Consider the following 18,298-nt stretch of genomic DNA (forward strand, 5'->3'; position numbering starts at 1 on the left):
TTTCTGATTTCCTGGACAAGTTACTAACTAGAATGCAACAAAGAAACCAGATATTTTTTCTGCTATATGTCACCGAGTGGTCCTTGAAAAAGCCACAAAGGGCTGCTCACTGATGAATTAAACCCTCACCAACCTATTACTTGCAAAAGTGATGTAGTATTACATTTTTTTTTTGCTTTTGCAGTGAATGGATACTTTTAACCCATTTTTATGGTTTTGGGAGGATTCCCTTTTACATTTTTGTAGCCTTTTCTCCAATCCAGTGTGGCTCAGAGATGGAAAAAAAGAACCATTTGGGGCAGAGAAGACAGAAGGTTTGCAGTCGGCTGGCTAACGCCTCTTCCAGCCAGTCACTGACATTTCTGTCCTCTGCTGCTCTTCAGATCCAACAAGACACACGTTAGCATTGCAGCCAAGAGCTCTGCTCCCAGCTTCGCCACAGGTCCACACTACTGCTGCCTTGAAGCACGCTGAGCTTCAGCAGGTCACAGTGCTTTTCATAAACCTACAGAACTGAACGTTTGTTTTTTTTAAGAGATTCATCAACCATTTCTTCTTGGCGACAGCCATCCCACACAGGCCATGCAAGCCAGGGGGCTTGAGTGACAGTTTCCCCCATGGCATCCCAGACCAACACTCACTCTCCACCACTCTGGAGCTGCAGGTTTTCCTGAATGCTGGATTAAATTGGGAAAACGTCAAACTCAGCCAGACATGAAAAGAAGGAAGAAGTCACAGGCAGTGACAAAAGTAGTAGAACTACCCCTGAATCCGTACTGGGTCCTAGTCAAGTGAAGGTGTCTCTGTGCAAGAAGAGTGATCACACTGAGGCCTGGGGCTGAAAGCGCTCCTACTTCACCTTCCTTTTTTTTTTTTCCCCCTCAAATATCTTACATACCATTTTTTAACTGTTGAAGGCATTAAACAGGTCTGATGCAGTAAGGCGACATGATGAGGCATCATAGCGTGTTTAGTCATAATAGCTTTTGTTTTTCTGAAATGGATTATTCACTTTGAATTTATATTTTACTCTCCTGGGCATTCACATCAGTTTTGAACATAAAACACGTCCTGCAATACCAAGTAATAGACTTTCCAGTTTGAAGCGCCACATTGCGAAACCACTGGCTCCCCAAACTAATTTAAGACTTGTGAGCCTAAGTAACCGAACTCATGGCATCAGACAGGCTTTTATACTTAAACTCTTCTGGGACCCCTGTGCTCCCCAGCTTTTTAATTACCTGCCACAGATTACAAAAATACTGTTCATTTGGCACCAGCAGATAGCCTGCAATACTCCTCCTGCGAATTTCACTGTCACTTCTAAACCATCCCCCTGGCCCTACCCAGATGACAGCATGGCAGACCATCAACTGGGAGAATCTGTCACCTCTGAAAATGCAGTTCAACACGTGTGTCCCCAGAATTCAAGTGCACATACTAGCAGTCAGCCCTTATACCTAAAAAAAAAAAATGTTAAATAACCAGATGTTAAATAATGTGTTGGACACAAACCAAGACCTGCAGATGGTGTGGAAGCAGGGACTTCCAGAAATGAATTGGTCAGAGTGGAAACACAAAATGACAAGAATATTTACAGCAGGTCCAGGCATCTGCAGAATAGAGCGATCCCACGTAAAATCACTGAGTAAGCAGGATTCTCTCCCAGCTTCAGTTACTTTTTGGTTATAAGTTTTAGGACTACTTTAGTTAACATGGCATAGGAAGCTCACACACATGTTGTCCCAATGAGTACTAGTTAAGTCCTAAGGGTCCTTTGCGTGATGAGTTCTACGAGGAATTAAGAGCAAGCTTTCTGTGTCTTCATGCAACATCCCAATAAAGCCTACATATACAGCTATACAGTAATTACATTCTATACTCCTGACTCAGTATTACCCTGGACTATGCTGTCACTGGAGATGGATGTCACTGGATGTAAGCAACACCTCCTTGACGTGTATGGTTGTCTTGGACTTCAGATACACAGAAGTGACAGCAGCTCAGAGAGGACAGGAGGGGTTGAGGCAATGGGGACAGTCAGGTGGCCTGAAGTGCCCCCACAAGACAGTGATCAGAAAAAACGGGGAGGAAAGGAGGAGGGGAAGAATAAAAAAGTAGAAAGCAGCAGTGATGTAGCTTAATCCCAAAAATGTGAGTGAGAGGGAATGGATAAACTCTTGCAGTAGAAAGAGGAAGAAAAGATCTTTGCATCTAGGAGTTCAAAAAAGATAACCATGTAAAGCATTATAAGTTACTTAAAAGGAATCAAGCATTTAAAAAAAAAACCCTGTTCTGTATCAAGTTAACCATCTGAAAGCAGAAGTGAAGGTAATTAAGCTAGATGCTCCTATTTCCTTACTCAGGTATGAATGACTTTATAACTTGTATTATTTCCTTCCCTACCTACTTTTCCTTAAACATACCTCTATTAAACATTTGACAGTGTGTTTTCAGGGCTACAAACCACTAATTCAATAGCCACTAAATAATCCAAATTATCTACCTTAATTTATGTGAGACTGCTATAATTCAGAAATAAAGTAAAAGACACTGATACCAGGCCTTGTTCAGGGTTCTGGGTTTCAAACTTCTCTTGTGTGCTAACCAGGAAAGTGTCTGAATCAGTGAAACAGGTCCATAAAACGTGCTCCTTCTGCCTGATGTAGAACTCAATGCAAGATTCAGGGCATGTGACAAAGGATGGCTGGGTGTTGTATCTACTGATTATTTTATGCCAATCCATTTCTATCAGCACTCTTCAGATCACAGCATGTAAAATTCAACTTATTTATATTCTACATTATGTGATAGTGTGTGTGTGTGTGGGGGGAGGAAGTCACTGTCTCACTCCTTACCAGAAAGGTTTGCCCAGGAAGGCATTTACAATTTCAAAGCTTAACTTATCAAACAATTTTGATATCTTAGTGTGCAATTCAACCTTCACAGGAGCTAATAAAGATGCAGAAAATACAGAAAATTGTTCCCTACATCATCATAAATTATGGTTTAACACACCAGAATTTTTTATAGTAGCTATGGCTGATGGTAGATAAATGACAAGAGTTGCATTTCATCTCTCTTTCCCCTCTTCCGTTCACTCTGCAGTCTGTTTGCTGTGGGGACAGAAATCTCCATGCCAATATTCACATGGCCATTACATCTCAACCGAAAAATGAATGAAGTAATCCGCCCCCTCCCTGGATGTTATGAATGCCCTGGGGAAGCAGTACCATGCAGCTGGGGTCCAACCCACACTGCTTTCTGTCGCCTGCGCTATATGCATGTGTTTCACCACAGCTGAGGCCACAGAAGCCTTACCCTTAAGAAATAACTTTTAAAACGTCCACAAAGAAGCAAGAAAGCAACTAATCCTTCCCCTAGCTCCAGAACACCACTAATTACCCCTACAGCAGCAACCACCAAACTTTTTTGGAGATACAGCCACACAAGTATGCCAAAAACATCACCAACAAAACAAGGATAGCAGATACATACAGGATCTTAATTACAGGGCTCACCATATCAAAGCATATTGGATGCTCGTATCAGTGCTCCATGGTCCTCTTCCCAGCCCCACTTGTCTAAACCCTACCTGGTACATATTTATGTCACCTGATACTAAATTCCCACAGTGCTGAGGTTTCCACATTCCCTATAGGTCATCTACTCCATTAATTCCCTAGCCTTACTCTAGGAAAACTTTCTCAAATGTCTGACCTAATTCTTCCTACTTGAAACGTAGGTACACCTCTCCTCACCCTGACAACAGTGGATGTGAAACATGGCTCTGCGGCTTACCGCCGGCTGCATTCTTCCCTCAGACCACTCCCTCCTCTGCCTCTTCTGGCAAGTCCTATTTTTAGTTCTCTCTCAGGCTCTTTCCTCTCTCTTCTGTGCTCTTTCCCACCAGTACACCTTTTTTCCTGAGCAACAGCATCCAAATCCTACTTTCAGCTGACAATTAACTGTGCTCACTGGTGCTGAGCAGATTGTAAGGATGGCTTTATGTCTGAAAACAATATTCTTTATACCTCCTTGTAGTAAAGAGTTCAATATTTTCACCATATTATGACATTTATCAACTTAGTTTAAACCCTTGATCCACAGCTTTCTCCAAAATCCTGCCTAGAAACCTCCCAGGGGGAAGAAAACTTAAGTACATTAAATAAAAAGTAAGGAAAAAATCCCACGTCCTACCTAGATATTGTTTGACTTGTTTGTTTTATATTCAAACAGTTTCTACTCTCATGCTGAGTATTATCCAAACAAGTAAAGTATAAATGTATGAGATCTAGTTTCACTGACAGGGCGCATATGATTTACATCAGAACAACTGTGGCTCCCTGTATCCGAAGTACATTCAAGCCATGACGCTCTCTTATTTATTAAAATGTTATGGAGTACCAACGGGAAGCATTTCCAATTTCACTTCCAGTTTCCATCCACTGCTGAAATACCCACACCAGAGAGAGTCACCTCAGTCCCCATCAGGTGTTAGAGGCATCAGCAATTTGACTCAGCCAAGCTCTCAGCGTGTTTCCTACAGTGGTTTTAGGGAAGCTGAGAACATCTTCCAAAAAAACACAGGAACCCGATGTTCACTTTTAAAAGCCTCAGAGCCATTATGGTGACCTGAGTGGCAGTGCTGGCAGTGTCGTAACTTATTAATAAATTGGGAGCAAACTCACATCTGCTGGCAAAGGAAAGTCTAGTCTATTCCATTTTAAGGTCTCTAGCTGAGTTGAGCACATTAAAATATGTATTACTTCTGTCTACCTGTCACTTCTTATAATATGCTTAGGTGAACCCATGGCTGCAAGCCAGAACCCAAACTGTTTCAATGCAAGAGTGCTTTTGGGGAAAAGTTATTTGCTACATAAGTGTCAGGGCCCTCTCAGTAGGCTGGCAAATGTTTGCCTCAACCCTTATTGAGCCAAAGGTAAATGGTGAGGAAAGACTGCAATTTCAGGTCAATATGAGCACCTTCATACACTCATGAAATTAACTATACGCTATGCCTCACCAATGAAAAATGGAAAAATCCAAAGACCGAACGAGTCTGATTCCTTTAACTTGTATTTTAAGAACAGTATTGATATCGTTTTTTTTAAGAGGGAGTAAACCCCCAGCCTATGTTACAACACTACGGAGAACATCTACTCTTATGATCCCTGGTACCAACAGTAAATGTACCATGGGGACATGATGTTAAGGACTGGGATGACAGGCCAATATAGGACACATTTTCATTCAAACCAGTTGCTAGACAATGGCTGGCATTCAGGCAACTGAAACTTGCAGAGAAGCTAGTCCAAGTTGGCTTAAGCAGATGCAAGTGTGGGCTTGGATATTTGGGAGTTCTTAACAAAAGCAGCTTGCAATACTTCAGGGTGGGGTTCTGAGACTTTTTTTTTTTTTTTTGTCTAATCCATTAGAACTAAATAAGACCAGAAGCATGGCAGGATCCTTTGTGCCCAGAATTTCCACTAAGCCTCAAAATTACAGTTGTAATTAATGGCTTTTCCAAGCTAGGAGAAAAAGAATCAACTGAAGAAAAACCTAAACCAAAATAACCCCCCAAAACCCAGCAGCCTACTATCTGAGCATGTTCATGATTTCTTCTCTTTCTCGCACATACATACTCACACACAAGCGTATCAGAAAGGACATGACTCCAAAACACATACTCAAGGCTCTCCCTACTTTCACCACAATTGTAATCTCTTACAGTCTTGTAAAAGTGTGCTACCTCCAGGAAGATGGGGGTTCTTTTTATTTCTTATTATTTCATCTACAGTTCAACACAATGCTTGACCTACGCTGACCAAACCTTAAGTAAAACAGGTTCAAGTATGCCATTTCACCATCCTTAACGAGAGCTGTATTTTATTAAGGTTTTTTTCCCCCCTCTCCCTCCACTAACACTTCAGAGGAGAGGAAATGCCTGCTGTGAATTCTTGTCCAGCATGAAGCACTTTCTTTCCATTGCCAAAGCTTCCCAAGGACCATAAGCCCTGCAAGGAAGAGAGCTGTAAATACCTTTGTCCCTCCTCAGTGAGCAGGCAGCCAATGTCTAGAGAGGGAATTAGCAGCACCGGGGCAACACTGCACTCACTGAGCTTTGGGTGCTGCCCAAGGCCCCTCTGCCCATGCTCACAAGGATGGAAAATCCCAGCAGTGGGAAAACCAGCCATTTCACTCCACTGCCAACCTGCTCCAGTTGTAACCAAAACCAGCAAGCACCCAGAAGCTACAAGTTATTGGTATAAAGATGACTCAGTTACTTTTCAAGCAGCCAGCTGTACTGCCCTATATACTGCAGACATACATTCATTGAATTGTTGTATTGAATTGCCGGTCATACTGAATTATGTGTGAAAAGACTGAATTATGACCTTTTTGCAACAATCTTGATGTTACAACACCCAGAAGTTTCATACGGGACAGTTTTACAGATTATTAAACTAAACACATTTTCGTGCTCTACACGGTCTTAATTGTCAAGGTAGGTCACATACAGCTATAAATCTATGAAATGTATTATAAATAATGCCAAATGTTCAAATTAGTTTGATTTTACAGGAAAGACAATTCCCTTAGCTTATTCCTTTAATGCTCAGGCCATACAGTCTGTAAGGTACAGCAAAACTATTACTGTAGCTGAATAAAAGGCAATCTTAAAACTCACATCCAACAGGGATAAATTTAAACTCCTCCATATATGCTATTACCACTCAACATCAGAATAGAAACTCCACCAAGTCACTATTGCACATCTGTTTTAAACACACTTTAAAACAAAAACACTGGATTTGTTTCGATTTTGTGGTGGGTTTTCTTTTCTGGCTGTTTTTGGGCAATTGGGGGGGTTGTTTTGGTTTTTTTTTCCAAAAGATAGATCATGTTATCATTCTTTGTCCTTTCAGCATATGATCTCTGGTTACCTTAGTGTGTGAGAAAGTAAATTTGTTAAGTCATGTATGAACCTAGTGAGCTTAAGTCTGGCACACCAGAGGGGGAAAAAAACAAACCAGAAAAGCAGTGCAATTTTCACAGCAGACCACATGGATTTGAATGAAAAAAACTTAATTCAGTCCTGAGAAAAATGACAGCAAAGGAAGACTGATTCAGCCTGAACACTGTACTGGCTATACCGGCCTTAGCAATTTGCACCATCACTAATCTCAGCAGTGGTGCCTGACCTGTACAACAGTATTTATAGGTACCTTAAGCAAATATAGAACTATTTCCCAACCTATATACTTTTAAAGGCAAAAGAATCTGGAATATTCCTTTAAACATCCAGTGCGCATTTGAAAAATGAGCTACGGTGTGCTTATAAACCCCACACTCAGCAGCATGGGTTTTCTAACTTGTTTTAATTTGCAGGTCTCAGCTGGCACAGGCAGCATGCTGTTCAGGACCAGAGTAAAGGCAGTGCAAAGCACGCAGACACCAGGTCCTCAGCCCTAAATGTTTCATTGTAGGGATCTTCTTCTTTCAGGCCAACACTCCTCACCTAACACAGATGCATGCTTCTCTCCCTGTTTATATTTATCCCTGGCCCAGGTGCCATTTTTCAACAGTAAATACCACCTCACCCGTGCTAAGGGCTCTGAGACAAAGGCAAGAATTCTTCCCCCTCTATACACACCTGTCTCTGTCTATGAGCCGTTAAAATGATTTCATATAAATCAGGTTCACATGTCAAGGAACAAGTGACCTGGAGTTTTTGAATGTTCAAAGCCAGCATATGTTTGGCTGTACACTTTATTTATGTTCTATATGTACTTTGCCTCCCTGAGGCCTACAGCAAACAGCTGTCATTAACATTCACCCCTTCTGCTACCACTTTCCTTAATCCCTAACTGACTTTCCAGCCTATAATTAAACTTTCCAGCTGCCACACTCAGAGATGGCACCAATATCCATAATTTGTTTCTAAATCGTTCCTAAAAAGCTCTTTTTCCAGCTTCCAAGACCGTGGACTAGGACCAAAGCCTCTTACACTTACAGGTTTTAGGCGAAAAACCTTCCATTGACTTACAAATCACCCCATCCTTTACTAGTGAAATTAAATGGCCAAGTAGCACTATCTTAATAATTAAACTAATGCATTTTTACAGTGCCAAGTGGTGGAGTGCAAAGAACTTGAAAACTGATGGATAACAGCTGCAAGCCCTTCCACATTTTGCATGGAAAATACAAGAAGAAGCTGTGTGTCTACCATGACTTAGAAGTCCAAACAGCTGCTCTGCAATGAAAGAATCAGAATTTGGAACAACTTTCTGAATAAACATAATGAAAAACCCAAACATCTTACTTCAGATTGCAACAGTAAATTGGGGTTAGCACTGCAATCTTGAAAATCTGTTTTTCACATTCCTGTAAATGATTACTTGCAGGGTAGAGATGGCTGGCAACATTTTTGTCTGATGCTGTTGTTACAGTGTTCAAGAGGACTTGATATTTTATGAAAAAATTACTAGCTTCACATTTAAGAAAGGAAGACAAAAGATGTCTGAATTGAACAGCGCTTTGGGGTACCATGACATAATACAACACTGGGGCAAATGAACAGGGCAGGTCAGGAAGCAGAATACCCGGTGCGCACGCACCACAGGCTTCAGGAGAACAATGATCCACAAGCCCTGGAGATTGAGGACAGAAAAATTCCACTAGACAGCCACAAATTCATGTTACTTTTGTGAGCCCCAAATGTCTGGGACATCTGCTAAGCCTCGGAGTCCACAAAGCTCATCCACCCCAAATGTAAAGTTTGGATAACCACGCACAGGCACTCTCAATCCCAGAGTTCTGCAACTCTGTGCATCACAAACCAGAAGCCAACATCCCCAAATATTATCTGTTATAGACTAGGGCAACATTTGCTTGACTGCCAAAGCACTACCATTACAAACAGCAAGTGGGCTCCATTCATAACATGACTGGCAAGCATCCACCAGCAATTCTGACAGTGCACCAGCCCACAGCAGTCATGTTGCCAGCTGATGAAGACGTGGGGATGCTCAGGGTCAGCCACCCCTATGTCTCCTCTTAATGTGTTTAGGGGTCACAGCATGCTTTGGCTTTGCCTTTTGCCTTATGTGGCAGAGATAAATTGAGTGCTTATGTCCAGCCTCCACATTTCTGAAACCGCAGGCTAGTTGCACAACGGATAAAGGCTGCAGCCTTGCTGGAAGAGTGGGGGCACCTTCAGGAAAGGAAGGCATTCGTTTTCCATTTTATCCTGCTGGTTGAGGTTAACAATTTAACATTGAGGTTTTAATGTTGCAAAGTATTTCAATAACTATGCAGGATTTTTCAGCTACTGTAAGGCTGTTTTGGTAGGCTACCAGAAGATCAATCATTTGTATGTTGTCAAGTCTAAAAGGAACACTGCTCAGCAAAGAGATCATACCAGATAGGTGCAAAAATTCAAAGCTTGGACAGCTATAGTTTATTCCTAGTGCCAAGACAAAAATGGTCACCATTTTACGTGGAAATTAATACGCTTTCAGTTCTGTCTAAACTACAGGTGAAACTTCCCTCCCTCCTTATATTAAGGGTATAATTTTAAAAACAAGCTTTGAAGCTTACACTTCACACATAAGCTTAAAATACATATGCTTTGAGAGGTTAGGAGAAGAGAAAAACAGTGTTCCACTGAAAACTGTTTGTCATTTTTAATCACAGGATAACTCTACAAGAAGAGGTGTGACTGATGCAATTTATATATTCACCTGACAAATTGAATTATTAATCTTCACAGTGCCTACAACAAAGGATTACGAGGAGCAGTCAGTCAGGTACCAGCCCCAGGAGCTACTAGAGCAGATCCTTGAGAAGGAGACACAGCAGCACGAGCAGCAGACACAAGGGCTTGGGACTCCCCGTCCTTGCCCTCACTGCCATCTCCAACCTGCAGTTTTCCAAAGCAGGGGAGGAGCTTGAGCAGCACCATCGATATGCTGTGATTTGCAAGGAAGGTGACAGAGAAACAAAGTTGAGGGCTTTATTTGAACCTAGAAAGAGTGGTTTGCTCTGGGCCAGCAGCTCTGGCAGGGAGGACCAAGTTGCCTGTGGAGCTTTTCACTCACATCTGAATGAAAGTCTTAACCTATCACCGGTCACTACTTCCACTTTCCTGCAGAAGGCAACAAAGACTCCAAGCTTCCATTAAGGTGGAACTTTTTCTGACAGATTACATTTCTCACAATGCCTTGCCATCCCAATTCTTGAAGACACTATGCATTTTGCAGAGCTGTCATCTTAAGTGATGTTAAATATTACTCTTGGGTACTAATTTTGCATCTCTCTAGTATTACTGATCAATAATTTCCTTATTATGTGTCTAAACAAAGTTCTGAAGGAAAGAAAGTTCTAAAAAGTTCTAAATATTTCAATGGAGTAAATTAAAATAGGGTTTCCAACACCACAAATTCAGAGTACTGGGTTAAACTAGAGCAGGTTATACAATGTCTTCAAATGAAGGCCAAACGCCAAGTAGAAAGTAGGATTTTGTACTCGAGAATCTCAAGCTGTTGGGCTTAAACTTATCATCAGTCAAAGAGCAACTTCTGTGCAGCCCACCTCTCGAGCTAGTATGTTTTTAAGTAGGAATTAATCCTGTTCATCACATAAACACTCAGACTTTTGTTAATGTTTGTGCTATCCCTTCTCAATTTCTATACAGTTTCTTTCAGGCTCAGCAGCCAGTATTTAATTAAGAAGTATTTAACCACTAGTATTTTTTTCAACAGTGGTGTGTAAGCAGAAATAATTGCTTATCACAGCACTTTAAAAAATCAAAATACAGCCAGTGGGAACCAGATACAAAACACTTATCTTGGGCCGAAGAACTTTTGTTTAGAAAATGAACAGACAACACATTTCCTTGGCTGAGACCTTGATTTGTTTGCCAAGTCCCATTCTGCAGTGATATTCCTTCTTACAATATCCCAGGCAAAGAGGACACTATCAAGGAAGCAGACTCACAGTTCTGTGGGTAAGAAACAATCACAGCCCTGGTGTACCTTAAAAGAAGGTAGTGTAATAAATAAACCAGCACTGCCTTGACTTTGTGGGTAACCCCAAGCCCACGCCATTTGCTGTATATTGGCATTTTAAGTCTGTTCTGACAGCAAAGCAGGGGAAATTAGCAAAAATTTAAAAAGAATGAGCTTTTTTTTATTCTTTATTTTTGCCTCCTTAATTGAAGTACTGTCCCCTCAGGCTGAGAAAAGGACTAGCTTTACTGCTCTGCACTACCACATTAGTAGAGAAGCTGCAAAGTCCAATATTAATGGTGTATATATCATGTGAACATAAGAAAAATAGTTTGGGATTCATGCAATGAACAAGTTAAAATCATCTCTGTCACACCACTAGCATACGAGGATAAAACCTCTTTAAACTTTAAATATGAAATTCTGGATGATTCGGTTTGGCTTTTGAAGAACTGTGGTCAAATGGGTACAGATCAAAAATAACCTCAACAACACCCTGAAGAGAGAGGCTTTTCCAATAGCTTTTGAGATATCAGCATTTCATCATCACAGTAATTAACTGTCTGCATAATTAAATTACGTGTGAATGCAAGTAGACACACATTTTTTGCAGATGGAAAGCTTAGTTAAATACATTTAAATATACTGACGAAGGCAGTGGGCACTGTCCTTTCCCCCTGCTTTGGACAACCAGTGGGAGTGGAAGCATCGTCTATCAGCTCTTCTTCAACCCATCATAGGCAGAAAGGGATTCCTAAGATCAGAATAAACACAGATAAATCAACTATTCTCTAGCTCTTGAGGGTGCCATTAAATAAGGTGGCATGAGAAATAGGCAGGATGGTGGCAATCTTTTTTACTCTTGCTTTTTCCAAGATATCTACTATAATACCTTAATATAGTATTTTTCGTTGTTATATATACACGTTTATAACCTACATACAGGACTAGTGGCATTGAGAGTAGGACTGAGCACAGAATGCCAACCAGTGTCAAAACCAGATCTAAATGGGAGTAGAGCCTGTCCACAACATTCATTTGCTGCAGTGAATTGCCCACACTTAGCTCGCTACCCCTGCAAGTAAGTCATCAAACCCCAACAGCATGCTGACACCATATTAAAGGATGCTCCTAATTGCCACTGCCTCCAATTCCAGCTCTAAGCTTGCTAAAATAAAGTCTGCAAAACTCTTTAATAAATCATAGAAATCAGAGACGGAAATTAGGTCATCTTGCCTGTGTTTCCTATCTGCACCATGAGTTTGTTGACCCATACACAGTGCTGCTGAGTGCTCTGTCTTGGCAACTCCTAAATGATTCAAGTGCTGAGGTTTCTCCCAATTCCCTGGGCAGGCTGTTACACAGTCCAGTGAACCTTGCCGTCCCTACGCTTCCCATCTACCAGCCTTGTCCTTTCCACCCAGTTTTGCCTCCATCTCATCTCATTTCATTCTGTTCCTATTTATATCTCCTAGAAACTCACCCAAAATCCGCTCTTGATGCTACCAAAACCACCATCCAGCAAAAGTTGTTGCTCAGAAAACATTCTTCTGCCACTCCTGCAATCCCACTGTAATGTGCTGCTATTTTTAGGAGAAAAAGGAGGTGGTAAGGGAATAAAAGGCTGCCAGCTCCTGCTGTACAAGAATAATGCTCCCATATGCAGAAACTACATTACAGTGTTTCCCTTTAAGCACAAGTAACTAACGAAAACTTTCAGTCTACTGGAATGACCAAAAAAAGAGTCAGAAGAAATGGAAAAGATGAATTCCAAGATAAAAAACCTGCCACCTCATTTCACCTTAAAGCCCTTCAGCTAGGCTTCTCACTCCATGGTTGTTCTCTTACACTGGTGCTTGCTTCACAAGCCACATACTGCCAGAATGAAGTCATCAAGAAACCTGCTTACAAGAAGAGGCAACTTTGCCTAGTGCCAGCCTCTCAAGCAGCAGCAAAACTTGTGTTTTACTCCTGCTCCGAGACAAGGCAACATGCTGACCTACAACAGGGCAGCTGCTTGTCACCTGCCTTAACCTACCCAGCCAATATTGGTGCCAGGTGCCCCACGCAAAGGGCTCTGTGCAACTGGTGCCTGGGCCACCAGGACCATGTGGCTAAACCGAATATAACCTGCTTTCCCAAGAGGACATTTTTGTACCTCACTTACCATCTTTACAGTTATCAAACCTCTTATTTATTGATACGCGAGGTTAAGGACCACAAGTAGGAACAAACCAGAGGTACTCGGTTTCTTGCTGCAAATAATTCCCATAGGCAAGCAGTCATATCTCTCTCTGTATAGATATATATGTCTGTATACTGACAGCAGCACAGCTGTGGGGTGCAACTGCATTGTAATGGGGAGTGGAGGGGCTGAGCACTGCCTGCCGCAACTCTTGCTCTTCGACAGTGATAATTTAATTGAAAGAAAACAGTGACGTATTTAGTGGACCTGGTGAAGTAATCATCCCCAGGGTCCTTAGAGAGATTAAAGCTTCCTGACCTAAGCTATGATTTGGTAGGGTCAGATTTTGATACCTCTAAACCAAATTGAGCCTTGCTTCACAGACAGGCTTACCAATTTCCATGGGAAGACTGGCAGATAAAGATACTCCCTGATATGAGTCAGGGTGCAAGAACAGGTCTCTCAGTTAGCATAAACATATGTTTCCTAGGTCTGGAAGAGTTGTTTTGTGGTGGTTATTTTTTTTCCCCCACAGTCTGTTTGCATTTGCTGGCTTATTAAGCAAGATTTTATTTGCAGCCAGTATGTCCTAGGAAACCAGGAGGTGTTACACATAATTGCCCTCAGATTCATGAGGAGTAAACAAAATAATCACCACCACCGGGGATTCCTCCTGCTCCACTGTCACCAGCAATGCCCTGTTCTCTGGCTGCTAGGAGCAGTGTCACCTCCTGCCACCAGTGAAAGGCTGCTACTGCAAGATAGGGTGTGGCTGCCTCCCAGGATTTACTCACCTCCTCTGCTCCTCCAGGGAGCTGCAGAGTGCTGAGGCACTACAAGCGATGAAGCTCTTAAAATAAGGAAAATGGAGGGATAACCCCTAATTGGGAGGAGGGGGAGTAGAGCAGGTGCTAGGCCACCTTCCTGGGTGATGGGAAGGATGGATGGCGTCAGGGGGCCCTGCCCCAGCAGGGACTCCACCAAGGAGCCAAAAGGAAGGGGCACCAAGCTGGTGACTGCAGGCAGGGGAAGGGGATGCATGGTGGGAGCAACAGGCTGGCTGGGGGAACAGAACCGCACATGTAAGGGCGCAGCCTGCTCTGGTCTGACAGGGTCAGAGACTTGCATTTTCCCTTCCCCTCTCGCATGAACATCCCATTGACCATTACCAGGGCTCTAACTAAGAGCCCACCACCGTCAGCTGTTCCCACCTCAGACGTATTACCTTGCTTGCTACCTGCAAGCCATCCGGTATTAAAACCCAACCTCTGTTTTAGGAAAAATGCTGCAGTAGAAACCAAGCAATACATGCTATACCTTGACAGTTCAGATTTTAACACAGCCCAAACCCAGAAACATCAACCATTCTCTATTCCTCCTCCACCCACCACTAACTTATTGAAGCACTGCTATTACTTTTCCCCGTCACATTCACCAGTAAACATGCACTTCATACAAATACACGTATATGAGCATGTATACAGAACTGTATCCTGCTTTTTCTCTTTACACTTCCTCCTGGCTTTCCAAAATATTTTTTTGCATTCACATATGCTTTACATTTATTCTAGCCCCTTACCCCCCCATGCACACTGTGACTCCCTAGTTTCACATCCTTCTTTAACCCTCCAAACTATAAAGACTTTTCTCAGTATGATTAAACATCTGGTGGATGATCCTCATGCAGATTTCAGTACTTCTTTTGTTTCTCAGCTTGCCAACAGATCAGTTTTGATAGGTAGTGAAGCCACTGAAAGGAATTCTCTGTCTGTGGCACACAAAGTATTTCCAAGGTCTACAAAGGAAAGGGTAAAAATTTAAGAGCCTTATTTAAAAGGGCAATGACCCTCTTTTTTCACTTCTATATACTTTTTAAACTTTTATTTATTTATTGCCCTTTCATGTGCTACATCCCATAGAATGCAAATAGATTTGTGATTTACAAGATTATTATAATTTCCTTTTTTGCTTTTATCTGCTTTATTCAAGAACAAGCACTGCTGATGCAGTCGTAGACCAAGTACAAAGTAAAGATTTCATTTTCCTCCAGAGACAAAAAGCTGACAATTACTCAAATTGCATTATATCAGTTACCCAGGAAAGCTGCAGGAGATACCAAGTTTCCTGTCTTTACTTCACATTCTCTCAGATTAACTCAGTTGTCCCAAATACTGACCCATTTCTGCTTTTCCACAGATATTTGTATCCTCATGAGTTTCCTCTGCACCAATGCTTTTGGTGACAAAGATTGAGGATGGCAGGGGCAGGAGTAAAGGGCCCGCAGGATTTCACTTACTAAAGCCAAGATAAGCGCTTACACTCCTCCACTATCTGTGCTGTTCGTTTTAAGAAATGGAAATCTTTCCAAAGAAAACAAGCATTTCTCTTTGGGTGTTTCTAGCCGGCTAATGCGAGAGGAAGCGCTATGTGTCCCAATACACATTTAGACTTGGATCATTACCCAGTCATACAAATTGCTAATACTGGAGAACAAAAATTAAGAGAAACGTGTGATAAAACCTAGCCAATCCATCATCTTTTCAGCAGTTCATCTCTTTTACAGGCTTACTTTACAGTACTGATTCAAACTGCTTAGCAATGCTCATATAAGTCTAGTTCTGGGTAACACTCTTTTACGTACTCTGTAAATTCTGTACTAAATAAAAACAATCCATTGTGATCCTTCAAAATAAACACATTTTCAGCTTAATTTACAGCTTAGTTGACAGCAATCCTATTTTTCAGTTATATGCACGCATTTATTTTCACTTGATTAGAGTGAAATTGTCTGAACAAAACACTTTGAAAATTCAAACTCTGCAGTCATAACATATTTCCAGCTAAAAGCACGATGAGTAACATGCTAAAACACAATATCCCAGAGCCATGCTACACACAGTGAAAAAGCACAATCCTGCAGACTCATGGAAGAGCCTTCCCTGCGCATATCAACCTTTTGTTTTAAAAGCCAAACATACACTGAATTCACTCTGAATGTACAGATTCTCACCTCAGGATTTACTTCAATGTGATAAAGTCACACAGTTATTAATACTGTCACACTGAAAATGCAGTAAGTGGAGAGATAATGAGAAGATTGCATGAGAAACAAGTATCCTTTTGTAACTACTTATAAAAGGTTTGATGTTTTCCCTTAGACAACAAACAGTCATTTACTGGTACATGAGATTTCCATGAAACAAGCCTGAAAGTCACCAGTCGTGAACAACACATTTAACACATTTCAAGAAGTTTCCATTAACTCAAGTTCGTGCGTGAAATACAAAGAAGCATCATTTTACGTATTTAAGAGAATAATCATACGTAGCCCCCAAGGAATTCACAACCATTGCACCAAACAACAAATGTAACACATATAGGTGTGAGCACGCTGCTGTGGGTCAAGCCTACCACCAGAGTCCACATTATCTACAAAACCCCTTCAGCCTTCAAAGGAAAACCTGCAGACAGAAACTCTTTCTCATCAGAGTAAATATTCACCAGGTTCCCACCACAGAAAAAAAAATAATAAAATAAAAAAAAGGAAAGAAAAAAAAGACCTCACCCTGTTTAATTCAAAAATTATGTAAGTTACAGCTTCACCTTCACTTGCTCCTTCTCGAAGAGAGAATAAAACCCCAACTAAAATTAGACCTCTCCAGTTTTGCTGCAGTTCCCCAGCAGACGACCACAGCCCTGCCCTGCGAGGAGCGACCAAGGCGGAGGCGCTGGGGAGGGGGGGAGATGGTGCCACACCCTGCTGCCTCCTCCACTACTCCTCCTCCTCCAGGCTAATCCTGCCCACCGCAGAAGCAGGCTCCCCTCGGATGAGCAGCTATCTGACCAGCTCCTCGGTCATGCAGGACAGCGGTTGGGGAGAAAAGGCCGTCAACTGTATCATTAAAGGAGGGAGCTGACTGCGTGCAATTAGTTTGGGGAGAGTCTTGGCTGTACCGGTATGATTAAATAAAACCAATATGTTTGTAATGCTTCCCAATGCGTTTTATGTTCTCTGCTGCAGCGAGCAGGTCCGCAGCATGCTGACAGCTCAAGGAGTCCTCCTGCTCAAGTGGAGGTGTAAGGAATAAACTTCCAGTGGCTCTTACTCTAATGCGGTGCTCTTGGGCTCCCTTCCGCCCTTATTACCATGCAGGTCTCATCCTCACGTTAGAGCTCAAAGTTTCCAACCCAAGGAGATCAGCACAGCAGTATTTGCCTATATTATGCATGTACACACACAAGTGCAGCAACAGCCATGAATTTAACCACATCAGTGATGCAGCAGGACGTTCTTGACCTTTTAATACTCTATGAAAGGACTGATCTCCATAGATTTAGAGGAAAAGCACATACTCAACCCCATCTGAACAAGACTTACTAGTTAAGAACTTACACAGCTTGCTTATTTTCTATTAGACTTAGTTATACTTGTTTTCTTTACGCAAATTTTTCCGTCTTCCAGGGACACAGACAAATAGTGACAACATTGAAAGTAAAATGAAAAAGATATAAAATCATAGAATCATAGAATAGTTTGGGTTGGAAGGGACCTTAAAGATTACCCAGTTCCAACCCCCCTGCCATGGGCAGGGATATCCCAGTAGGTCATCTTGCCACACTATGAAAAGCTGGATGCACCTGGGACACACCTTACCGAGAGCCTTTTTGTTGGCACTGCAGGCCTCTGGCTTGCAATCATTTTGACAAAAAAAAAAAAAGACTTCAAACGTCCTAGGTACCTTCTTCTCAACTTATAAGCCACATGCATTTTGAGGTGAGAAAACACTTTTCATCCCTAGCTCAAACGCAAGCACACATGGGAGAAGAGCATCCAGAGCTTAAAGAACCACCTTTACTAAACATCTTCCCTCCTCAAGAGAAAGAAGAAAATCAAGCAGCTGCAAGGCCGGATTAGCTGCACTTTGCTACTCGTGACGACTGCGAGTTTTCAAGCTTCTCGGTAGATCTCATAAAGTTTCAACTCTGAACGAAAAATAAGAAACCCTAAAATGACGGAACACTTTGCTCAGCGCCAAGGGGGAGAGGCGGCAGGCAGGATGCGGGAGGACGGGGGTCTCGATATCCCCCCCTCCCCCTTTCC

General features: G+C 42.0%; 1 protein-coding gene across 30 annotated transcripts in view; it reads right to left on the bottom strand.

The window, feature by feature from the left end:
- The window catches only part of EPB41L3 (erythrocyte membrane protein band 4.1 like 3), a 140,690-nt gene that overhangs the window by 73,166 nt on the left and 49,226 nt on the right, over nucleotides 1–18,298 (bottom strand). The window contains exon 1 of one of the 30 annotated variants that reach the window (XM_054057924.1): nucleotides 16,801–16,921. The exons of 27 other annotated variants lie outside the window; for them this stretch is intronic. The gene's annotated coding sequence lies outside the window, so the exon portion shown is untranslated. Of the gene's footprint in view, nucleotides 1–3,521; nucleotides 3,541–16,762; nucleotides 16,922–18,298 lie in introns of those variants that run through there. 2 more of the 30 variants (XM_054057922.1, XM_054057925.1) reach the window with 2 other exon arrangements.

Source organism: Cuculus canorus, chromosome 2, assembly GCF_017976375.1.
Source record: "Cuculus canorus isolate bCucCan1 chromosome 2, bCucCan1.pri, whole genome shotgun sequence".
Taxonomy (NCBI): Eukaryota; Metazoa; Chordata; class Aves; order Cuculiformes; family Cuculidae; genus Cuculus; species Cuculus canorus.